The sequence below is a fragment of the Acanthopagrus latus genome, chromosome 18 (genome assembly GCF_904848185.1).
Source record: "Acanthopagrus latus isolate v.2019 chromosome 18, fAcaLat1.1, whole genome shotgun sequence".
Lineage (NCBI taxonomy): Eukaryota > Metazoa > Chordata > Actinopteri > Spariformes > Sparidae > Acanthopagrus > Acanthopagrus latus.
The window spans coordinates 9,898,733-9,921,201 of record NC_051056.1 but is presented as its reverse complement, the minus strand read 5'-3'; the positions used below and the strand labels follow the sequence as shown (position 1 = coordinate 9,921,201).

General features: G+C 41.3%; 3 non-coding genes across 3 annotated transcripts; all 3 read left to right on the top strand.

Annotated features, from left to right (window-relative positions):
- Nucleotides 1-8,827: 8,827 nt before the first annotated feature.
- trnan-guu lies at nucleotides 8,828-8,901 on the top strand. The gene has a single exon. It is a non-coding gene; the product is annotated as a tRNA-Asn (tRNA).
- A 548-nt stretch (nucleotides 8,902-9,449) lies between these two features.
- On the top strand, nucleotides 9,450-9,523 carry trnan-guu. Its single transcript has one exon. It is a non-coding gene; the product is annotated as a tRNA-Asn (tRNA).
- A 686-nt stretch (nucleotides 9,524-10,209) lies between these two features.
- trnan-guu lies at nucleotides 10,210-10,283 on the top strand. The gene has a single exon. It is a non-coding gene; the product is annotated as a tRNA-Asn (tRNA).
- The last annotated feature ends 12,186 nt before the right edge of the window (nucleotides 10,284-22,469 follow it).

Here is a 22,469-nt window from a genome sequence, read left to right as displayed (position 1 = left end):
TTGAAAAGATGCCAGCAACCTTGGTGTTATCTTTGACTCAGAGCTGTCCTTTGATACCCAGGTGAGTGAAGTGGTGCAGGCGTGCTGTGCACAACTGAGGAAGCTAACTGTGATGAGGTCATTCTTCTGCTCTGCATACTAGGCAAAGGTCAACTATGACTAAGACGAAATAATTGCAACGCGCTTTATTCTAGAATTAACATGAATAATATCTATAGGATACAGTTGATCCAAAATGCTGGGAACAGGCTTTTTACACTTACAAAAAGAAGCAACCATATTAAACCTTGGTGATTACCTATGAGTTTTAAAATGGACTGTAAGACTTTGCTGCTCGTTTTTTTTTTTTTTTTTCTTAATATTTGAATGGTCTGGCTCTTGTCATTGATCCTCTCTGGCAGGGCCCTGCTAATGGTTCCAAACCTCGCCGCTTTAAGGCTCTTCTTAAAACTCGCTTTATATGTCAAATAACTTTTTCTAGACGAATGGTATCAGTCATTTTTTTTAAAAAGATTTTAAAGTTACGTGTTTTATTTTTGTTATTTTAATTTGTATGCAACATTATGCAGAAATTGGCACTTTCTGCAATTTGGCAGCACCACTGTTGTGGATTATCTTCAGTACCTGGGTTGTGAGGTTTTTTTCTGTTTTGTTTTTTTTTTCCAAATGTCATATCACTAAGCTTGTGTATACATGTACTACAAGTGGTGTAAGCCTCTGATGTGGTTTAGTAAAACAAATCTAACTGATGGGCTCCATTCAGACAGGCTGTTCATGTAGGTACGTTTGTCAGGAGATTCATACCATCTGCTGACAGTGCCAGTGCCATAGCAACTGTTTGCCTTCTGTCAGACATGCATTAGTTCCTTAAACTCTAACCATCCGTTCTTTCTAGAAATTAGACACAGCAAACCATCTGAGAGACAGTGCAGGGGGATACAATGCTTTAATGCTTAGCAGAGGTAGAAAGGGAAACAGAGACAGGCTGAGAGCTGCAGTCCAGCAGCCAGCCAGTAGTCAGTAATTTGGCCTAAAAAGGTCAGAGCAACTGATGACTCCATCCATCTAAAATGGCAGCTGACCTGTGAGAGTGGGTTTGGGGTCAGGGTGGATTAGCGAGAGAGAGAGAGACACACAGCAGCATCACAACAACGGACGTCTGCTGTTGTAGCTCCGGTGCCGACTACACAAGCACAGCCAGCGTTCCTGCTGCGATCGCAGTCAAAATGAATGTGCGCAATTTCTTACACGCTCGTCTGTCTCCATTTTCTGTTTACATTTCATTAAGTCCACGACGTGTCCTAATACCTCTCCTTCATCTCATCTCCAGTGAGGAGTCGCAGCAGGCCGTCTGATGGCTCGATCCATCTAATATGGCAGCATGACCCCTGTGAGTGTACACTGAAAAGTGAGGGGTGGGGAGAAGAAACAGGTGAACGCAGATGCAAACCACAAGTCAAAAGGATGAGTGAGAAATGATATGAGGTCCCACAGAGGGAAACTGTATAATTAACACCACAACAAAAGATCAGCCAGATAAAAGAGAAAACCCTCTATTTTTGGCAAGTTGTGGATTCTGAGTTTTGTTTGGATCTCTTCGACGTCCTGTACCTCCGTCATATCTAACACCCCTCTCCACCACAGGCTGTCCGCTGATGGCTTCATCCATCTAACGTGACAACCAACCTCTGAGAATTGCTTTGGGGTCGTGATGGGTCAGAGCCAGAAAAAGAAAGATAGAAATACGAAGAGACAGAAAACAAGAATGGCGAGTGATTGAGTTCATTACTCTTCAATACAGCGCTGATGATGAACGACCTAATCAAAGATCAGTATTGACATGATGCCGTGTGAAAGAAAAAGAGTTGAACATATTCCTACCTTTAAAAGAAACCCAGCTTTCTACTATTCTGTGTATTACATGTGTGACTTGTATAGTTCAACCTTAACCTTGAATGTGAAATCTCCATGCAAGGTGCTCATTATATCTGTCTCGGACATCATGCTGGTACTTTGCCATTGCCATTCCAATCCAATCATGTTCAGTCAAGGTTGTGGAATAACTTGTTCATGAATCAAGCCTCGATATTCTTATATGAATTACGGTCAGATCTCAGTCCAAACCCCACAACTAAAACCTGTTTTTCTGTCTAACCAACAACATCAAGGAGATCGATGCAGGCAAGCTCTGTAGCATGGTCCTGTTGGACTATAACACATCATACTTTTGAATAATGGTATTTCACTGTTTTTGCTGTCATTGTTTATGCAGATGATGGTGAGTTAAAGGGAAATTCCTTATATTTTGAAACCTGAGCCCTATATTTACCGGTTTTGGTGAGCAAATGACTTGTACCTACCGAATGTTTTGGAAGTGGTCTGGTATTCGGAGTCTGCAACAGCTTTACAGAAATGACAGTTACACAGAGAGACCTTTTCATTACATAATAAGATCAGGACAAGTCTTGCTCTGAAGTCTTGTGAGATGAGTTGTCAAAGTCTGATGCCTTATCTAGATTGTCAAAAACAAGTTAAACATTCAGTCATGACTTTTGATTTTGATTTTTGCTAACAGTTCTCAGTTCTAACCCTAAACTCTAAACACCTCTCTCCAACTCTGACTTACCCTCAAGTTTTGTTTTATCCCAGCTTTTATTAGGGAGTGGCCTTTATCTGTTCTCACATACACGTATACAATACTTGCTTCTATTGGATTATTTACAGTTTTTAATATATGTAGTACAGAATATTCACATGTGCCTGTATAACTACACCAAATAAAAGAACAAGAAAAAAAAGGAATATAATACTTATTTATTTGTATTATGTTGGCTGTCTTTCATTCTGTGGCTCACAGAGTATTTTGCAAAAATATAATCATAAACATTGCTCTAATTTACTGAAAATCAATATCATTATTTTTGGAACTCAAAGGAGAATACTCTGAATATGTAGTTATAACACTAATTACAGCAAAAAAAAAAAAAAAAAAGAAACAAACATTTATTATTTGTTTTTTATTATTTAGGCTGCATTGCTCAGAACATGGCTGTGAAATTGCAATGCAAAATTTGCCAAAAAACATAACCACTGCCAGGAAAAGCAGCCCTGTGAGCATCATTAAAATGGTCTGAGGCCACAAGTTTAACAACATTTTCACCATGCTCAGTTTAAAAAATGTGGGGATGCAGTTGATGTGCACACGAAAAACAAATCCTGTTTTTAAGATTTAATGTATCATGACCATCAGAGTAAGACATTTTGGAAGCCGCGTGGGTAAAATAAATCTTGAACTCTGTAATTCTCTACAATAAAGAAGTGTCTTTCATATTTTCATCAAGAGATCATGCTTCAAGTGGCCCATTACTGATCATTACACAGTGCCAACACTGACCTTTTACCCATTGGTGTATCATGACTTTTTCTTTTGTACAAGTGCTTCACACTAGCTGTCTTCTCAATATCATGCAACAAATCACTGCAAGTCTTCTCTCAGTGCCCATGGTAACCAGTTGGGCTGTAGTGGGGTGCACACTGCAGTGTTTTTTGGTACCTGTTCTGTTTCAACAGAGAAAACCATGCCCTCAGCTCAGGCTGTAGGTTATAAATGTATGAGGTTATTATATTGATCAGCTCCATGTGTGATTAGAAAAGAGCAGAACTGACGAGCACATAGAAATGCTCTTCTAAACAGCCAGCCCCCCAACACCCTCTTGCTAACATGTGAATAAGAGGAGTACCAGCACTTATTTTTGCCTTTAAGCACTGGAGCTGAGAGAGAGATGTTTTCCAAGTTTTAAAGAAAATAAAGAAAATGTAAATTGTCAATCTCAAGTCTATTTTGGTGTTTGTGTCTCTGTATCAATCTAGTTTATCTATTTACAGTCTATAACAAGCAATAAAGCAACCATCCTTTAAACCAACTAGATGTTTAATTAAAGTGTTTTACATAAAAGCTCTCCCGCCATTATGCATGTGTAACACTACTGCTGACCTGTTTATATTCCTCTGAGAGGGCTTCTGATTTTGTTTGAGGCCTCTTTCACCACTTCCGACATTTAAATTATTAAAGATAATATTCATCTAAATAATGCATCTGACCCCCTCGGTGAGGCTATGTCATCAGTAATCAGCGTGTGTCTTCTGTCAATTTGTACATGAAAAGAGCCTCCAACACCTTTGATCTGGACCCAGCTCGTTGCACAACTCTTTCTGATCTATCAGTTTTGTCATATCCTTCATCTCTGTCTGATCATGTCTCTATCAATTATTTATTTGAACTGCTGTATCAACCACCAAACCTGTTTCACACCATAACTGCTCACCCCCTCATGAAGGTAACAAGACTGAGAGACTTCAGCCATGGCATTTACATTTGAGGCTGTACTTGGAGTGTAAGGATACTACCTAATACACAAAGTACAGTTCTGAAAAGTCGGCAACCTCTAATGACTGTAGTAAACATTACCGCCGTGAAGAAGGAAGTTAGGAGAAGTAGTATGAAGAGTGAAAAGTCTATATAGGAAGGAGGTTGGGGATGAATGGATGAACTGTCAAGTGGAATGAGCTGTCTAGGGACAATTACTTGTGTTTGCTTACATGTGCAGTGATCATATAAGCTCACAGTAGTGGTATCATAGTGTTTTCCCCAGATGTAGTCAGGTTCTGGACTATCAAAGGGTCCAGCTGCTTCATGGAGTTGTGGTAATAAAACAAAATCAAATCAAATCAAATAATGTTGTCCTTGCTAACTTGAACAAAAAAAAGAACACATTTTCATTCAGGAGACTGTTGTTCATGTCCAGTGTGAAAGTTATTTTCACTCACTAACATGGTGAAGTTCCATCACATACATAATGTAACATGAGTAACATTGTTACTTCAACCAGAACATTTTTTTTTTCCTTAACATGAACAAGTATTTTTCTTGTCTAAACATAACCAAACTGCAACTGTATGACAAAGGTCAGGTACACACGTCATCTCTATGCTGCAACTGTGGTGTATGTAGTCATTGGCAATCTACCTAATCAATCATTAAGATATGAGGATGAGTTTATTTTGTAGGAATTTGGTCTTAAAACAGAGTATTGGAGAAATTAGCGGAAAAGGATTAAAGGATTCACCAAAGTGATTAGTGTGTATACAAATTTCGTGGCAAGTCAGTTGGTAGTTGTCAGGATGTGTCAATCTGGACCACAGACTATGTTCGCTGTTGCAAACTACACTATATTACCAAAAGTATTCGCTCACCTGCCTTTACTCATTCTATGAACTGAAGTGCCATCCCATTCCTAACTCATAGAATTCAATATGATGTCGGTCCACCTTTTGCAGCTATTACAGCTTCAACTCTTCTGGGAAGACTGTCCACAAGGTTGAGGAGAGTGTTTATAGGAATTTTTGACCATTCTTCCAAAAGCGCATTGGTGAGGTCACACACTGATGTTGGTCGAGAAGGCCTGGCTCTCAGTCTCCGCTCTAATTCATCCCAAAGGTGTTCTATCGGGTTCAGGTCAGGACTCTGTGCAGGCCAGTCAAGTTCATCCACACCAGACTCTGTCATCCACGTCTTTATGGACCTTGCTTTGTGCACTGGTGCACAGTCATGTTGGAAGAGGAAGGGGCCCGCTCCAAACTGTTCCCACAAGGTTGGGAGCATGGAATTGTCCAAAATGTTTTGGTATCCTGAAGCATTCAATGTTCCTTTCACTGGAACTAAGGGGCCAAGCCCAGCTCCTGAAAAACAACCCCATACCATAATTCCTCCTCCACCAAATTTCACAGTTGGCACAATGCAATCTGAAATGTACCGTTCTCCTGGCAACCTCCAAACCCAGACTCGTCCATCAGATTGCCAGATGGAAAAGCGTGATTCATCACTCCAGAGAACGCGTCTCCACTGCTCTAGAGGCCAGTGACGGCGTGCTTTACACCATTGCATCCGACGCCTTGCATTGCACTTGGTGATGTGTGGCTTGGCTGCAGCTGCTCGGCCATGGAAACCCATTCCATGAAGCTCTCTGCGTACTGTACTTGGGCTAATCTGAAGGTCACATGAAGTTTGTAGCTCTCTAGCAATTGACTGTGCAGAAAGTCGGCGACCTCTTTGCACTATGCGCTTCAGCATCCGCTGACCCCTCTCCGTCACTTTACGTGGCCTACCACTTCGTGGCTGAGTTGCTGTTGTTCCCAAACGCTTCCATTTTGTTATAATAGAGCTGACAGTTGACTGTGGAATATTTAGGAGCGAGGAAATTTCACGACTGGATTTGTTGCACAAGTGGCATCCTATGACAGTTCCACGCTGGAATTCACTGAGCTCCTGAGAGCGGCCCATTCTTTCACAAATGTCTTGTTTCACAGTCTGCATGCCTGAGTGCTTGAATTTATACACCTGGGGCCAGGCCAAGTGATTAGAACACCTGATTCTGATCATTTGAATGGGTGAGCGAATACTTTTGGTAATATAGTGTATGTCAGAGAGTTACCAAGCCATGATGCTCAGCTCAAACAATTTAACTTTCAAATATAATAGTAGTAGCAAATCTACATAAATTATTTGGAGGGTCTTGGGTTATCGTGTATATGTAGAATTTGAAGATGTCTCAGTTTGACAGCGCGTGTTGGAGTGCATGTGATAATGACTAGGTTTTAATTTTTTGGTGACGTTATCCTTTAATACTCCACCATGAGAGGGTTGAGTAAAAATCACATTTGCAGCACAGCTAATAAGATTGGCTAGCTTCCTCCATTTTGGACTCTGTGCCCTTACGACCATCAGCATTGGGGTGAGTGGATGACCCATCAGTAGGTGACTGAATTTTCATTTCTTGCAAACCTCATTCTTTTACTGCCTACAAGCTGAGAAGCTTGCAACCTGACATTTAGTGCTTTTGCACAGAGAGCTTTTTCTCTTATTCAAAAACTCTCTTTGTAAGAAATTATATGCTCCCCTAAAAACCAAATACAAGTGGAGAGATAACAGCACAGTCCAAAGAACATAGAAATAATCTAGGAGGGTTTTTATGACTGAAGGGTTCTATGTATATCTAGTCAGTGAAATTTACTGTGCCTCTTTGCTGTGTGATGTGATGACAGAAGGCTAGGTTAAATTGTTAAGACAGACCTGAAATTAAGATGCCCCAGGAGTTGATTGTAATGCACACCTGCCAGCCAATTAAAAGACAGTATTTTCAGTGGTCACCTTATTGCTGGTCATAAGCCACATGGGGAAGGTGATCAAATGAACTTCTTATCGAATCTGGGTCATAGGCATGTACTGCTTCAACTATGCCAAAAGCCTAAAGAGAATATGCACTTGTGTAACCACAATGCACCCTCTCTATCTATTCTAATTCTACAGTGTACAGCAGTCACCCTTGGGCAATTTGACTGAATGTGTTGTGTTAAGTTACTGTTGATTTCACCATATGCCTGGGAAACACAGAGGGAGAGTATCTGGGCGAAAACAAAATTAGGGGAGGAAATATGGAAGAAGCCACAATAATGCTCCTGCTTAAAGGATGGATAAAGTTGGGAGGTGACGAAGGAGCAGAAGGGCTTTGGAAGGAGGGAAGAAGACGAAACGTAGAGGGAAGGACAAAACAATTAAGGTGTGGAGAAAAGATAATCAAATCAGGCCTGGACCACACCTACATGGGCATTTATTGCCATGTCTACAAAAGAGAATGAGACAGTCCTTGGCACTTGCACTCCATTCTGATGAAGTAAGATTTGGGGAGGGGGTGAATCTGTGCATAGAATAGGAAACCCTTGGATGGAGTCTAGACACTGGTGGTGGTCATGGAGGAAGAACGTTCCTGGAGATCTGACTATGGGGGGAGTTGATCTGGTAAGTAGAACATAGCCACTGGATGAAGAGCTAGAGGAGGATGGGGTAGAGGGGGTGGCATAAATGTGTTTGAGCAGAATCTGGTTGGTTAAATGGAGAGAGAGTTAATGAAGAAACACCCTTGTCAGGTGAAACATAGTCTTCCCAATTGAACTTGTGCTGAGCCTCATTGCATTGTACTTTTCTTGGCACTTGTCACTTGCTTAAAAGAACACTTAAAATAATGTCTCTGTCCAGACAAGCATTTTAGCACCATTTCAGAAGTAATCTCCTTCCACACAAAATGCAAACATAAATGTTCACTGGGTATGTGATGAAAAAGGAAGCAATTGTGTATTTTCGGTCAGTTGCCTAGCTATTACAAAATAAAATGGATGAGGCAGGGAAACATGACTATTCACAGAATATCATATATATATATATATATTTTCCATAATTTTATTGTCAATGCCTATCTTGCTAAATAAAACATCAAGCACTGTAACATTCATTGTCATTTTGAACTCTCTCTCAACGTCCTTCACAAAACTTTTTAACACAACCTGAACTTCATCGTTGGTTAAAGGTCACTTTGGCTACTTTAAGCTTGGTCTTAGAGCTGCCAAAAACACCCAAAGTGTTTCCTGTTCAAAGTCAAATGTATTGGACAAGACAGAGACATTCAGAGCTGGATAGGCCACACCAAAAGTCCCTGAGCAAAGCACAAAACACAAATTTAATGTTCCACGATCAAAGATTTCTGTTTCATTTGCCAGGCCAACTTGTAAGCAAGTAGCAAGTCCAAGTTGGTGGGGTTTGAAGACCAGTGGCACACCCCCTGGAAACACCAAACCAATAGTTCCTGAGCAAAGTGCAAAACATAAATTTAATGTTCCACAATCAAAGATTTTGGTTTCATTAGCCAGGCCAACAAATCCTGGTTGGTGGGGTTTGAAAATGAGTGCCATGCCCTCTGCTGAAGGCAACATCGTGGTCTCTGTGGCGCAATTGGTTAGCGCGTTCGGCTGTTAACCGAAAGGATGGTGGTTCAAGCCCACCCAGGGACGATAGTTTTGAGCGTAAGCAGCCAGGTAAATCATATACACGTGTCACCTGGTTTGTGAGTTGCACAATAAATTGGCCACTCCACCGCTGATGTTGTGATCCAGTATCCAAATGGAGGGATGTTGGACAGAGCCGTGTGTTACTACAGTAGGGTAAAAGGGAATCTCCCTGTGGATCTGCTCTCCAAACTGGCAATGCTTTATCCTGTGCATTGCCATTTTGAACTATCGCTCAACGTCCTTCACAAATCTTTTTAACATAACCTGAACTTCATTATTGGTTAAAGGTCACTTTGGCTACTTTAAACTTGGTCTTGGGCTTAAGAGCCGCCAAAAACACCCAAAGTGCTTCCTGCTCAAAGTCAAACTTATTGGACAAGACAGAGACATTCAGAGCTGGATAGGCCACACCAATAGTCCCTGAGCAAAGCACAAAACACAAATTTAATGTTCCACGATCAAAGATTTCTGTTTCATTTGCCAGGCTGACAAATCCTGGTTGGTGGGGTTTGAAAATGAGTGCCACGCCCTCTGCAGAAGGCAACATCGTGGTCTCTGTGGCGCAATTGGTTAGCGCGTTCGGCTGTTAACCGAAAGGATGGTGGTTCAAGCCCACCCAGGGACGATAGTTTTGAGCGTTAGCAGCCAGGTAAATCATATACACGTGTCACCTGGTTTGTGAGTTGCACAATCAATTGGCCACTCCACCGCTGATGTTGTGATCCAGTATCCAAATGGAGGGATGTTGGACAGAGCCGTGTGTTACTACAGTAGGGTAAAAGGGAATCTCCTCTCCAAAATGGCAATGCTCTATCCTGTGCATTGCCATTTTGAACTATCGCTCAACGCCCTTCACAAATCTTTTTAACATAACCTGAACTTCATTATTGGTTAAAGGTCACTTTGGCTACTTTAAACTTGGTCTTGGGCTTAAGAGCCGCCAAAAACACCCAAAGTGTTTCCTGCTCAAAGTCAAACTTATTGGACAAGACAGAGACATTCAGAGCTGGATAGGCCACACCAATAGTCCCTGAGCAAAGCACAAAACACAAATTTAATGTTCCACGATCAAAGATTTCTGTTTCATTTGCCAGGCCAACTTGTAAGTACATAGCAAGTCCAAGTTGGTGGGGTTTGAAGACCAGCGGCACACCCCCTGGAAACACCATACCAATAGTTCCTGAGCAAAGTGCAAAACATAAATTTAATGTTCCACAATCAAAGATTTCTGTTTCATTAGCCAGGCCGACAAATCCTGGATGGTGGGGTTTGAAAATGAGCGCCACGCCCTCTGCTGAAGGCAATGTTGTGGTCTCTGTGGCGCAATTGGTTAGCGTGTTCGGCTGTTAACCGAAAGGATGGTGGTTCAAGCCCACCCAGGGACGCTGTTTTTGAGCGTAAGCAAATGGAACCCTGTGTTACTACAGTAAAGTAAGGTAACAGGGAATCTCCCTGTGAGTTTTGACATCATTCTCGTCTCTGTGGTCATGTTGGTGAAGCTGCACCCAGTCAGGAGCCCCTGCACAACCTGCTCAAGCAGAAACCCCTGGTTGCGCCATCCTTCAGCTGCTGTGTGAAGACAAGGGGACAGCTAGCAGACCCCAGCGAGATGTTTGGAAACGGACAATGGTGATCCTCAGAGAAGTAGCCCATCCGATCGAGGGCAGCTTTCATGACTGGAAGACCTCCAGAGCGGATGCTGGCAGGCTGAGGGCTGCAGTCTGGGCACCCAATAGTAAGGGAAGCAGCCACATGGCCCATTCCGCTGCCAACCAGCTGCACTCCACTGCTGGTGATTCAAACATCTCCAGCAAGCTCTGGGTGTCACCCTCCACAGCCAGTTTGTGCAGGGCGACACCCAAGAGCGAGTGAGGAGGTGAAAACGGTGCCCCTGCCCCCGACTGAGCAGGCAGTGACTGCAACAGCTGGGTCTGCCTCTCCGTCTGTGTGTGGAGTGCCTCTAACTGCCGCCTGTTCACCGCCACCTGCTCCCAGTGCATTGCAGCGACCTCCCCACCATATGATCCAGAGCCGTCACCGGCTAAAGCTGCTGCAGCTCCATCAGTCCCTGCATCGGCCTGCTGAGTTACATTGACTGCCAATGTAGCCTTTCCAGCGCTACCGTGTGTGGCAGGGCGAGGAGCATGCGCTTTGGGCAGCACTTGGTTAACACATTTTATGCCAGACAATGCTACCCTGGGGGTTTCACCCAGGGATCTTTTTATATCTTTTTAAAGGACAACTTGACAACTAAATAAGGCACTCCATTTTACAATGGAGGCAGAGACAGCATATCTGGGTACAAAAATGTTTATTAATTTCAGTTTTAAAAGTCTTAAAATGTCACCGTTAAGAAGTCACACACTGGGGGCAAAATAAAAGGGGGACCAATCAGGGCTGAGACTTACTGGGGCAGATTGGTCCAGAAAAAAAGGGGATCCAAGGGACACCACTAGGAAAGAAAATAAAAGTGAAACAGAATCAACCAACACAAGAGGGACACCACCACCAGGAAACCAATCCACCACCAATTGGCTCAGCACCTGAATGGGCGAAGTCAGAGGACAGCAGGTGAGACAAACAAAATACAACCAATCACAAAAACACAAGAAATCAAGAACAGTTAATAAACTAACTCTCTAATAATTTAGACAACAAATCAAATAGAATTAACAAGATTTACATCAAATCAAATTCACCTGCAACCTGCAACAGCCAAAATAACCATAAATCCAACATAAATCAAAATTACAGGTTGCAGTGAAAAAAAACTGTTACAAAAGAAAAGAAAATGCCATAAACCACTAATCACAAAGAAAATGAAATAAACTGTCCCACTGATCTCTCTCGTGCACACACACGCACACAAACACACTGTAAGATGTGACAAGTTTGGCAGTACACAGTTCAATATGGCATTGTCAGGCAACAATTCGGCCATGGCAACGCTGAAACAAGACCTGGACGGAGGCTAATGCTTTTAGCCAGCCATAGTGAGCAGCCAGGAGCCAGGCAGATAGTGTTGGGGCATCGCAACCACGGTTGCAAATAAAAGTTTGAGTCCAAGCAGTGTGAAGCCAAGCAATGAGTCACTAGCTACGAGGCAATGCAGCTAACAGTGAGCAGCAAAGCAACGCAGCTGTTAGCGGTTAGCAGCAAAGCGGCTAGCGGTGAAGCAAAGTGGCTAGCGGTGAGGCAAAGCTGCGAGGCAAAACAGCAAAGCAAAGAAGCAGTGATTTCTTGCAGGTTAGCTGTTGCTATGCTGCTACACAGGTGTATTTATCCTACAATGAAAGAACGGATACTAGCAACGTACGAGTGGCTGGAGGAGGAAGCTAAAGTCACTGTGCTACATACCAGTTAGGCAGTCATGGTTGGCACGGTGTGGAGCAACACGATCCGCTACACGGCAAACAGCAACGGACAGTAAGAGGCACACAACCATCAGTGAGCAACGTGCAGCCAGCAGCACACCCAAGCAAGCAACTTAAATAAAATAACCAGAATGAAACAACTGGAGGGGCAGCGTGAGACCAGACTGTAATCACCGCCGCCAGTCTACCTGCCACCAAGTGAAGGCGGAAGTGAAGGGCGCCAGGAAGTGACGTGACCCCGGCTCCGTCAGGCAACAGGACAACCAGGTGCCTTCTGCCTCCCTTTATAAGGTGCTCCCCCACAGCGATTGGCTGGGGAGAGCCACACAGCTGAAACCCATCATACACTTCATTTTGCTACACATGGGTAAATTCAGCAGGCATCACATACACAGTTCTGTAATTCAACTCAAAGGTCCCTACCAAGTCTTGTGCTTCTCCGTCTGTATCTCCCCTTCATCTCCCATCTGAGGTTGAACACACTACTGGATTTAAAGGGAGAGCATGATCAGTAAACAGGTCCCAGCTTTGCCAATCACTCACCTGGCCCTGCTTTCCTGAGCCCTCGCCACCTCTCTCTCTCTCTCCTGCAGCTTAACCATGCTCACCTCCCCAGCTGTGTAGTTTAAAAAAAAAAAAAAAAAAAAAAAAAAAAAACATAGAAAAGCTTTGTTGTGGGAAATACCTGTGTACGTGTGGACAGGGCCTCAGTCCCAGGAATAGAAGCATAACCTAATGGGTAGAAAGTGTTAATTACACAAGAAAAAAAGCTCTCTATTGGCTAGGAGAGAAGAATTAGCATCATGTAATTTTGTTGAACCCTGGATTTTGTATTTCATCTGATTTGGCAAATTTAGTGATATATCTCATTAGAGTCACCAGATGCCCATATGAGAGTCATGTGTGGGGGTGGTTATACATGTGGGGTGGTAATTTGACTTATTAAAAGTCTATATATTAACTATCACAACACTGTGGCCAAGTGTTTTCTACCCTCCTCAACATCACTTCCATGAGTACCAGCAGTGTTCAGGGACAGGACTTTTGGTGCTTGTATTTTCCTCAATCTCCACACACAAAATACATTTGGATTGAAAGAGTAATACAAGAAAACATCTGTGGGTACTGTATAGGGAAGAAAAGCTGGATAGTTACTTGCTGTCCCAGGAGAGCTTGGTGGCTGGGAGGAAATGACAGACATTTTGGAGGAGTGTTTTCAGTCCGTATGTTGCCTGTCAGGCGACAAAGCTTCGCCCTGTTGCGCACACACCCAAGAGAACAGAGACTTACAACAGAGCTGCTATGAACACGGAGAGCACACACATACACACACACACACACACACACACACACACACACAACAATACTGACAGACTCACATACCCTCACCCATGGAAAAACACACACACAAGAGAGGAAGGATTTACAACTGAAATATTGTTAACATGGGGCCTCTTGTTCACACGGCTGATTTGAAATCCAGAGTGCCGTGCAACACCAAAGCCATTCTGTACCTCAGCCATTGAATGCCATTGAGCCACACATTTCAACCTTAGTATAACAAGAGGGATTTAGTTATCACAGTACCATGAAGTCACATTTTGTGTAACTGTGATTTATCCAGAGAATACAGGATAAGATGAGGAGGCCACTCAGTCATGACAGAATCACTTTGCTTCACAAACACCTTTGAGATATCCTTAATTGGAACATACAGTATGTCCCATAATACTGAGATCTGTCCATCTTTTATTTGTATTTCCTTTGTATTTTTCATGCATCATCGTGCATGCATCACACTGAGGCAAAAGTAAATAATTTGACCGAATAATGAATTGTGAATTGATATGATGAACTCAAGATTTAATATTCTGTGGGTTGAAAAAAAAAAAAAAAAGTGATGCTGATAATGTCACAGTTTTGTTTGGTCCAGGCACACAGACTACTTGGTCCAGTTTAGGCTCTATAACTACTTGGTTAGGTTTAGGATAACACAAGATCTGACACACACACACACACACACACACACACACACACACACACACACACACACACACACACTGAGGGTCTATTTCTTTTATTTTTTTCTATTTTTTTTTTTATTTTAGGTTTGCAGAACAGAGCAGAAGACAGACCTAATCAGTCAAGCACTAAAACAAAAACAACTTAATTAGGTTTAGGGAAAAGGTATACTATGGGTTAAAACAGCACATTCAGCCTCATAGCTTACGTGACATCCCTCATGTGATGTAAGCGTGTGCTGATTGAAGAACACAGTTCCAAATTTTCATTAGGATTTCTTAAGATGATCTGATATTGTACAGTCCTGAATATTGGAATTGTTTGTGTACTAGGAAGATTAGATTTTCCTGATCTTTAAAACTTTAGTCAACAGAACAAGCAGTTAGAACGTTTATGTGATATGAAGCCTACAAGTTTAATTTATAGAACATAATGTCCTTTAATAGCAATCACAGTATTTCTATTCAGGACAGACTAAACACGAGTGAAACAAATGACCAAGTTAAGAAATGTGCATCATAAAGGATCCCCCCCGATGGAGTCTCTAGAGGTGATGGTGACAGGATGAGAAGAACGGCTGCATAGATTTGTACTGTAATTATATATTTGTTTAGCCTATTGTTATCAGTGTTTTCATTGTTTGAGGCACTTTGTGCTACTTTGCTGCATGAAAAGTGCTACACGTATGAAGTTTGATGGATTGACTAGTGAGCTCAGACCTGGGGTGCTGGAAGTAAAGCGGGGTGGTGTAGGGCTGTGACAATTAGCACTGAAATGACAACTGACAGCAGAGAGGAGTAGAGATTTAAATTATGGCAGCAATAACATGATTTGTTGAAGAGGAGTTTATGGCAAAAACTGGTTGGTTGAAGATGCATAGAGAGAGCAAGGATATCTGAATGTTAAGGAGCATAATGATCCTGATGGAACTTAGACTTCATTGTACAGTGAAATCATAATCACAATTAAAGCTGCCAGCAGCGATGAATGGGCCCTCGCAGTCCACGCGCATCATGGCATGCTGCCGTCGGGGTGTGCTACATAGACGTATTCAGGGCAACAACCTCTACATGTTTGAGCAATTCGTAGTAGATGGCAAATTGAATGTGGAAATTATAATGACTTGATGGTTTTATGGCAAAGCATCAGAATGGACTGCACCTTTCATATATATATATATATATATATATATATATATATATATATATATGGTTAAACCTGGTAGAACTGGTAAAAGTGTTGTCAGCTGTACTCAGCTGGGAAAAAAGGTTTGCAAAAAAGTAGGTTCGCAACACCTGGTGAATTTGCAAAGAAAAAAAAAAACGGGGGTGGAAATGGGCATGGCCTATATCAAGGAGATTTAGCACAATTCAGTGAACAGGTGGATATAAGGTTTTTCAATGTGTGACAAAGTATAAGTGAGTTATGAGCCAAAACACACTTTCCTTGATTACAGCACCACGTAGGACAACAATAGATTGTGAAATGTACATGCAGTGAAAAATGCGATCATTTGGGATGAAAAAGTGGTTATTCGAAAAACAATAAGGACCTCGCAGGTCGATGCCTGCTCTGGCCCTAATGACATATTTTCCTCAAACACTTGAGCTTCAGCATACCTGCATGTAAAATGTTTCATAGCAAACAGAAACTCCTCCAGAAGACCTTAGACATGTTTTTTTTTTTTCTGTTTATGTAGTCAAACTCGAAGCAGCTGCAAACCATTTAACCACATTTTGAGCTCTACTTGCTGCATTCATTTGGAAGCGTGCATGTTGATGTTGAAGTCTTGAGTGAATTTCTCACCCGTTTGAGGGCACTTGAGTCCTATTAAAAATGCTCAAATCCCCCCAAAAAAAGGCAACGTGAGAATAAGTGAGCTGTCAAAGCCGTTTATCCTTCAACTGTGAACCATGTAGGGCAGTTATAGGCTTTAGGTTTGCTGCAATAAAATTAAATGCTCGTACTAATTAGACTACTTATACTAATAATAATGTGTAATATTAGATAATGTGTAATATTAGGTCATGAAATTAATTACACTAGCCTTCACTGAAGAACCTCGCCTTCAGACATAAATCCTATTAAACATGAAATATCGTTTAAATCGCCTGGGAAACTTTGGCCTCCTTTCACTCAGCAATGAAGAATATTGTTGCAATCCACGCTAACTGTTGACTAAACTGGAGGCCTTTAAGCTGCAAATCAAGGGAAATAAAAATCAACAAAGCCTGAGAGAAGAGGCAGAATGTGTGGTAAATGTTAGCAATCCACCTGAAAAGCCTGAATCGTTTAACATATAGGCTGAAGAGAGTGAACGCACACACTATCTGACACACACACACACACACACACACACACACACACACACACACACACACACACACACACACTGAGGGTCTTGTGTGGGGATTATTAATTGACAAAATGAGTTTGACGCTGGTTTGATAGATGTGCAGAACAGAGCAGAAGGCAGACCTAATCACTCCGGCCCTAAATGGATTCATTATGACGACCAGCACGACACGCTGCTATACTGCAATGCAGACAGAAAGGCGGCGGGTGAGGGGGGAGTTGACTAGAACCCTAATATAGCAAAGTGACAGCAATAAAATCAGCTTTTGCTTTATGATGGGACATTACACTCTAAGCCGAGAGTGTGTACACTGAGGGGGAGACAGTAAGTATGAGTTTTAGACCGTCTCTTGGGCATTTCATGGTGATGGCATCCAGCCCTAATTAATTACCAGTTCATTTAAATATGATTTAAACTAGCTGGTCTCTTGTGTATCAAGTACAACACATACATTCGAGGACAAACACCTCATGTACACTTGCACTTTCCATAACATTTTCTAAAGTACAAAATATGAGACTTTTCACTTACTTCATAGGATGTTTGATTCATCGACATAAGATCAGTTGATTAATGGTGGAATGGAATCAAAGTTAATTAACACTTCAATTGCATCTGGTTCTCAGCTTTACCCATCAGCCCTGTTGCCAGGATAAAATGGTAGCAGTTACTGAATCTGCAACCACAGATGCTTTCAAATTTTTAGCTTGAATGCATAAGCTATGTACTATATTGACATGTCTATATACCATGTCATGTCACATCCACAGTACTTGTTTATTAACTGACTTTAATATTAACAGGTAGAGTGGATGGTAGTGGAGTTAGAGGCAACAAAGCTGCCAAAACACCTTAGGATAATTTCCAGCAGTGAAGCTGAAGACCACAAGAAGTATTTTAGGACAGAACATTGTCTTTTCCTCACCCTACCCATCTGTTTTTTTTTGTTTTGTTTTGTTTTGTTTTGTTTTGTTTTGTTTTTTTCCTACCTTAATCAAGCCTGAGCATAAACGCAGCATTGTGACACAATGTTGCAGCAGAAAGAAATGCTGAGTTCTGTTAAAGTGTTTGTGTTGTGCTAGAGGCTGGTCATTAGTTTACAATAGCTTACTCCTTTAGTGAAGTAAAGCACTTTTTTTGCATTGACAATACAGTTCACCACCATTTAAAGCAAGCCTTCAGTGCAGCACATTTGACCTAAGTTGAGGACCGCAGCACTTGTCTGTCTTGTTCCGATCTTCTCCTCTCAAAATATTTCACAAGCATGTCCTTAAGAGCAGGATGTTTGTCTACAAGACATTGTCATATGAGTCCTTTTTAGCTAGCTAGCTTAGCCTGCTTAGCCTGCCAGCCTTATTATTATTATTATTATTTTTTTTTATTCTTTTGAAGGTCTAGTATGTGTGTTGCTGTTACACTGAAATAGTCATGTTCAACAGTGATATATTTTATGTTGTTTTGGGAGAGTCTCACAATTGACCTATTCAGTCCTTTAGGTACGAGGATTTGTTGGGGGACCAATACGATCTAGTGACTAGTGACCCTTAGCCTGAACTTGGTAGGTTGGACTAGATTCTAGACCAACCTACCAAGTTCAGGCTAAGGGTCACTGCTCCAGATCATAAAAAGCAGTGCAACAGGGCCTTTGGCATAGAGTAAGAAGGAAGAGAGGCGTGAGGCTGAGAAAAGGGCAAGACAAAAGATAGGGGAAGTGAGACAGAAGCAGTAGGAAGTTGTTTATCACAGTATCAGTTTATAACAGAACAAAGAGAGGGTTTGTTTTTGGAGCATCAGCCCTGGGACCAGCTTCTTATTCTAAGACATCTGCTCAGCAGAATGGGTGTGTTTGTGGGTGTTTGATGTGTGTGCATGTGTGCATGTAAAAATTCTCAGTTCCACAGTCACTGAAAGCACTATCTGTCAACAATGACAAGACAGGTTCCCAAACTGTTGACCTGAGTATGGCACTCCCCACTCTTTGACAGTTTCACTTGTTCTAGAAGATGGATCACATTTGCAGTGTGTCGACTGCGTCAACTGAGCTCACAAAGCAGTTTTATCATTGGGGAAAACAAATAACATCACAGGACAGTGAAATCTGGTTGTGCAGATTGTGTGTGCATGTTAACTTGTTTGTTTTGCAGTATTAATGTGTTTCTGAGTGTATGAGCCCAAAAGTTGAGTTAGACAGTCATATGATGTGTCTAATCGCAAAATGGAATGAGTGTGTTTTGCCTGGGAGGACTGAGGATGGTAGTTACATATGGGATTATAAGCAAGAGCAATTTCTCAGCAGACAATTTAACCATGGAGCAGAAGATTCTATGCATGCCTTGGCCAGAAATATGCCAACAATGAAGAATGTTTCGGCCACCCTTAGCTTCTTGTACCAGGAAACTGCCTCTGTTCTGTGTTACAGATGTTGGTATTTCTCACAGTACCACAATAGGTACTGATAAATGTTAGCAATGTGACCACCATGTAAGCCACATTTATGTTCAAACTTTACAGTTCTTTATGTTGCAACTTTTTCTTCCTTTATGTTTCTTTAGGTTCAATTTTCAGTATAATAAGTATAATAAGTTTCAGTATAATAATTCACAAGGAGGAAAGCACATATTAGAGGAAAGACTGAAATAATAATAACAGATTGTGTGCAGTAAATAATGTCACTTCCTGCTTCCACATTTATTTGATGAACCAAGTTGGGAACCAATGATGGACACTTTGTGAGACATACGGGATGTAAAGTCAAGATGCATAATTATTAAAAGTCATATTATTGTTGTAATTTGTAAAACTAAAACTCCCTGCCTAAAAAAAAAGCGCCCTAAAAAACCCTGTCTTTGGTTGGAATCTATTGAAAAATAGTATGAGCCTGTAAAATGACATATTTCAAGACTATGTGATAACACAGTGGTTGGTGTGCATGATTAATCTTAACAAGAAAAAATATATCCCTGAGGCACAAAGTTTTCACATCACACAGATATGTGACCTATGGCAAGTGGCGTCATAGCAGCGTAACAATGCATGTCCCTATTAACAGCTCCTCCAAATGGAGCCTTCTTCTGCCCAAATGTAGACACAGCGTCTGTATCATGAGCCACTGGAGGCGACTCGAAGTCCAGAGGGCTGCGATCAAGGGCACGGCATTGGGACACAGAGTGAGGGACTTTAGTAGCTGCTAAGTATCAGAAGTGGGGTTTGTATGTGGTCTGAGAGATAGTTCTTAATCTTTTCCCAGACCAGTCCCTCATCGTCACTACAGAGTATCACTCAACATGAAGTCACACTCACAGCTGTGGAGAGTACTCCATGTGAAGAGGGGGGATATGAATAAACTGATGATTACAATGGAGAGTGCAAGTGTGTCCTGCTGTTTATTAAATGTTTATCACCATGGATACTGATAGACGGCTTGCTTGCCAGATTGGTGTGACATATTTCCCTGCTTGTCTGCAGACACAAAGCCATTTTTAAGTACAGAGTTTGTGTTGAGTATTCTTTTTCTTTTGCGTCAAAGTATGCAAAGGGAGGAGGATGAGATGCACGGATAGATCAAACAAGTAAAAGGACTTATTTAAGTAATTTTAACTTTCACTAACGTGAATAATCAATGTCAAATACATACATGATGCAAATAGACATGTTACTACAGTTACACTGTTTTCCTAAATCCAAGTAACAGTCATCTAATTAACAGTTGACTTGTTCTGTCATTTAGGTGTGAAGATGTTTGCATTATCTGCATGTTTTTTATGCAAGGTGTAATTTTTCAGCAATAGCCATGTTTTGGCTTTTCCTGATATCCACTGCTCATTAGTGACTCCTGTTAGCCGCTCGCCATACTGTAGTTTTTCACACCTTACTGTGGTTTTAAACTGAAAAAATAATAAAAATAAAAAAAGATTATTATTATTATTATTATTATTATTATTATTATTATTATTATTATTATTATTATTATTATTATTATTATTATTTAAGTCTGCCTCTGTTTTTGTGAACGTAAGTAAATCAGCAACAAATGCAAACTCCCAGTCAGAAGAAGGAGGACAGCCTTACCTCTTCCCTCCTTTGGCTCTCTCCATTCTAAATAAATCAGTGTTGTATCTAAACTCATGATATGTGAATTATGTAATGTTTTTCCCGGCAGCAAAAATAAACCAAAGTTATTTTATTTTCCTCCATTTCCACAACAAATACAACATTTATTGCACTCAAATGGACTGCTTGTTCAAACCGACCAGTTGAGCGAATCGTGAAATGTTTGCAATGATCAAATAACACGCTGTCAGCATGTTCATTATCATTATTCTCTCCTACAGAATTACACATTGTTACGCTCAACATTGTATCACTATCATCAGCTGTTTGGCTCACTGGGTAACAATCAGAGGCTGCAGCGGTTTTGCTGTATTCACAGACGTTTCGTTGTTATCTCTGGATCAGCGACCTCTATTTTCCGAAGGCTAATAACCACTTGGCCATGTGGTGATGTGTGGCCGAGTGGTTATTCTTTATGGGTGTTTATACTTTTATCTAACAGGCTGTTTTCATCAGTCTTTGTAATTCCTGTACCTCCAAAGATTTTTCAGCGTCTTCCCAGCGCACGGAATGCAATATTAGTGATTTAGTCTGGTGACAATGTGTAGACAATGTCAGCAGTTGATTTGTAAATTGAGTACTATAAATAGTTTTTTTTTTTTTTTTTTTTTTTTATTTACAGGGTAGTTGTGTGAAGTTAGAGGTACAAAGTATTTTAAAGGGAAATAAAACAAGAATGATAAAAAGCAGAAACACAAACATCTAAAGCAAAGTGAAGTTCATAAAAGTCTCAGTAATTTCACCAGAATAGAGCAAACTAAGGGAAGGGCGGAAAATGTCAGAATAACAATAAAAACAATCAAGATGACAAATGGATGAGGAAGTATGACAGTTAGAGAGACTGCTGTATAAAAGTGGATGTAAAAGTGACTCAGTGTGTGTGAGCGCTAGGTGTCTGTCTGCAGCTTTCTTTCAGGTATGATGTATAAATTTGTGAATCAGTGAATACATTCAGACTAAAGAAAAAAAAAATCTTGTTTGCAGGAAAAAGCTTTTCATCAGCCGCATACACAATTGTCCTCTGCCCACACCTGCAACCGTTCAGTTGGTGTTTGTCAGCAATAAAAAACTAAACAAATGTCCATGAAACGTGGACCGAGGATGGGTCTTAGCCCAGAATAGACCTCATTAACTTTTGGTGTGGATCTGGATGAAGAGACGGAGCCAGGAAAATATTCTTGCTTCTGTATTTGAAATCCATATTACAACAGAAGTCAAAGTGCTGTTTGCTTCTGCATATTTATGTTAGAGGGGCTTGTCAAGGATATCGACTGGTGTTTATTGGAGCGAATAGCGTTAGCCCAGAATGTGACTTATGACCCCCCTGCACACTGCAGCATCTCAGACTGACAGCTGCTAATTTGGCGACAGTGAATATCGTACCAAGATGGTTTTCTCACCAGGTTTTGCTCCTAGTAACCTGGGGTAGTCAGCTAATAGGACCACAAACATTAGCTGCATGACCAAATGAGCAGGTAGTACCTGTCTACCAGCAGCTAAACTCTGTAAAGCACCTCAGTACTGAATGAACCATCTTAAAACTAGCTGCAGTTGGTCTCAGAGTTTGTGTTCAGTCCCGGCACCAGCTGTGTTCTCTTGGAGGCCTTAAGAATTAGCCACTGCTAGTGGTTACTTAACAACAATGAAAGCCAGCTGTTCATCAGGAAACTCAAAATCACAGGGGTTCAGGCAAAGCAGACAGAGGACAT